General features: G+C 46.8%; 1 pseudogene; it reads right to left on the bottom strand.

Moving 5' to 3' along the window:
* Window positions 1-277: 277 nt before the first annotated feature.
* LOC114005653 (uncharacterized) lies at window positions 278-396 on the bottom strand (annotated as a pseudogene).
* Between the last annotated feature and the right edge of the window lie 3,211 nt (window positions 397-3,607).

Raw genomic sequence — 3,607 nt, 5'->3', positions numbered from 1 at the left:
TTGTTTGTTTGTTTTTTTCTTTTTGAGAGGTTTTCGCTATAGGGCACGTGTGCTCGCCAGACAGACAGAGAGAGACATAGAGACAGAAAGCGAGAAATCACCCCCCAGGGGGGATGGTCACGCCGCAATCCCTTCTCCTCCATTCTCCTCTTGGGATCTTGGGCACGCACGCACACGCGCCCGGCGTGAGTTTTAAGCCACCAGGTCCAGGACGCAAACCGCGGTCGACTACGTGGGAGTCCAGCAACATAGCCATTACGCTAACTGTTGGTTCCCAAGCCTACAGCACCGAGTATTCCCAGACGGTCTCCCAACCAGGTACTAACCAGGCCCGACCCTGCTTAGCTTCTGAGATCAGACGAGATCGGGCACGTTCAGGGTGGTATGGCCATACATGCCTAGCGTGTCTTTAAAGCCCCAGTTTTGGGGAACCAGCAGTTTGCTTAATGGCTATGTCACTGGACTTCCACGTAGTCCACCGCTGTTCGCCTCCCAGACCCGGTGGTTTAAAACTCACGCCAGGCGTGCCCAAGATCCCGAGAGGAGAATGGAGGAGAAGGGATTGCTGCGTGGCCAAACCCCCTGGGGGGTGATTTCTCGCTTTCTGTCTCTCTGTCTCTGTCTGTCTGGCGAGCGCAGGCACCCTATAGCGAAAACCTCTCAAAAAAGCAAACAAACAAACAAAAGCCCCAGTTTTGAGCCCCAGTTGGCTGTGTGCACTCAGGCTCCCTCTGCACAGCACTCAGCCGCTGGGCTATGGGACCAGCCTTTCTCCGGTGACCATGTAAGGAAGTCCTGTTAACCCACCCAGGCAGGGCGCACAGTCCCCTCTTGAGATCTTCCTCCTCTCCGGGTTTCTCTCCTCTCAGCAGGGTGGACCCACACCCCTTCTTTCTGTCCCTCTTGTTTCCCAGGCCCTCTGCTGCCCCCTCGTGGCCACCCTGGCTCCGCGTCTTCCCACAGCCTATTCTCTGACCCAGTCCTGGTCCCATTTTGAAAATTCTCCAATCCTCTTAGGCGCAGCCAGCCTCAGCAGAGCAGAGAGAGTTAGAGGGAAGGGGACAGCACCTGACAGGCTGCAGGTCAGAGGGAGGGATGGACGGCTTGGTTAAAATAAAAGCCCTCCTACTTACCTGACAGAGACAGAGACACGGGCATCGGAATGAGTCTCCCAACCCAGAGTGGTGGGCAGTGTCTCCCTTCTTCACCACCGAGGTTGTTTTTCTATTTGTTTTGCTTTTTAGAATTTTTTTTAAATTTGATACAGGACATGTGTGCTCACCAGAGAGTTCACACAGAGAAAGTAAGAGAGAAAGTGAGGAAGCAACCAGGTCTGGGACTCGAACTAAGGTCAACTATATTGGAAGTGCAGCGACATAACCATTATACCATCTGCTGGTCCCATAAAATACTAATGTATGTCCAAAGGGCTCAGGAACTAACTTGAAGAACCCAAAAGCAGAACAAGCTTCAAAAGAATAGCTGTGAGGACAGCAAGTAGCATGGTGGTTAAGGTGCTGGACTCCCACATGGCCAACCATGGTTCAAGTCCCAGATCTGGCAGTTTGCTTTTGCACTTTCTCTCTCTCTGACCAAAAATTTTTAAAAGTTAATTAAATTAATAAATTTAAAAAAAAAAAAAAAAAAAAAGAATAGGGGCCCCAGGAGGCGGAGTATTTAAGGGCATTGAACTCCAACATGGCCAACTGCAGTATGAGTCCCAGACCTGGTGGCTTGCTTTCTCTCTCTCTCTCTCTCTCTCTCTCTCTCTCTTTGTCCCTCTCTAGTCAAATTAAAATAAATAAATAAAGTTAAATCAAAATAATTCTTTAACAACAACAAAAAACGAATAGCTGTAGTGAATTGAAAATTGTCAGACACATAAATAAATGATTGTGGGTTCACGGTGGCCCTCCAAAGAGAAAGAAAAAGAAAACCTGGAGAAAGTACTTGAGGCTCTAATGTAATATTGCCGAGGTCGCTAAGTTAAGAAAAATGCAGATGAAGGGGACAGCAGATAGCATAATGGCTATGTCACTGGACTCCCACGTAGTCTACCGCAGTTCAAGTCTCAGACCCGGTGGCTTAAACTCACACCAGACACATGTGCATGCATGCCCAAGATCCCCAGAGAATGGAGGAAAAGGGATTGCGGTGTGGCCATTCCTCCTGGAGGGTGATTTCTCACTTTCTGTCTTTCTGGCAAGCGCGTGCACCCTATAGCAAAAAACTCTAAAAAAAAAAAGAAAGAAAGAAGAAAGAAAGGAAGAAAGAAAGAAAGAAAGAAAGAAAGAAAGAAAGAAAGAAAGAAAGAAAGAAGGAAAGAAAAAGAAAAATGCAGGTGGCATAATGGTTACGTCATGGACTCCCACCTAGTCCCCCACGATTCCAGTCCTCAACCCGGCAGCTTAAAACTCAGTCCAGCCCTAACTCAGTCCAGCCATGTGTGCGTGTGTGCCCAAAATCCCGAGAGGAAAACAGAGGAGAAAGGATTGCAGCGTGGCCATCCCCACTGTGGGTAATCTCTCACTTTCTGTCTCTCTGGTGAGTACATGTGACCTAGAGCAAAAATCTCTCTAAAAAGAAAGAAATTGGGGGCCAGCAAGTGGTGTGGTGGTTAAGGCTCTGGACACTTCCACATGGTCCACCGCGGTTTGAGTCCCAGACCTGGTAGCTTGCTTTCTCACTTTCTTTCTCTCTCTGTATGTCTCTCTCTAGCCAAATTAAAATAAATGAATAAATAAATTAAATTAAATAATTCTTTCTAAAACAATTTTTAAAGAGAGAAGAATTCAGGGGCCAGGAGCAGATGGCATATTGGTTACATCACGACTTCCACGTAGTTGACCACGGTTCAAGTCCCATACACAGTGGCTTAAAACACACACCAGGCATGTGTGTGAACCTGCCCAAAATCCCAAGAGGAGAATGGGAGATAAGGGATTGCAGAGTGACCATCCCTTCTTGGGGGTAGTTTCTCATTTTCTGTCTCTGTCTCTCTGGCGAGCACATGCACCCTACAGCAAAAATCTCTCTTAAAAAAAATTAAAGAATTCTGTATTTCTCCTGATGCTCCTGCAAAAGTTGTAATTTGATATAAACTAATAGCTGAAGGGAGTTAGTTCTTGCTTATGATAGGGTTGTGGCCAATAATTAAGGAAGAAATGATAGAATTTAGAAAACCTCTTTCTGCATCTCTTAGGACAGGAGGGATCCGGGCCGGCCCTGTGGCCTGCTGGTTAAGACGAGTTCCTACATGGCTGACCGTGGGTGGAATCCCAGCCCCTGGGGACTGAGAAACATACCCGCTGTGTGTGCCTGTACCCCCAAACCCTAAAAGAGCAGAGAAAGAGAAATGGAGGAGAAGGAATTGCTGCGTGACCATGTACCCCGGGAGTGCTTTCTCCCTCTCCCTTCCTCTGTCTCTCTCTGGCAAGCACATGCCTTTTCAGGCAAAACCGAAAGAAAAATTAAAAAACAGGAGGGAAAAAAAAGAAAGAAAGAAAGAAGAAAGAAAGAAAGAAAGAAAGAAAGAAAGAAAGAAAGAAAGAAAGAAAGAAGAAAGAGAGAGAAAGAAAGAAAGAAAGAAAGAAAAAGAAAGAAAGAA

The sequence above is a fragment of the Tupaia chinensis genome, unplaced genomic scaffold (assembly GCF_000334495.1).
Source record: "Tupaia chinensis unplaced genomic scaffold, TupChi_1.0 Scaffold000067_2, whole genome shotgun sequence".
Classification (NCBI taxonomy): Eukaryota; Metazoa; Chordata; class Mammalia; order Scandentia; family Tupaiidae; genus Tupaia; species Tupaia belangeri.
The sequence above is the reverse complement of the archived record's forward strand: the minus strand, read 5'-3'. Positions and strand labels throughout refer to the sequence as shown.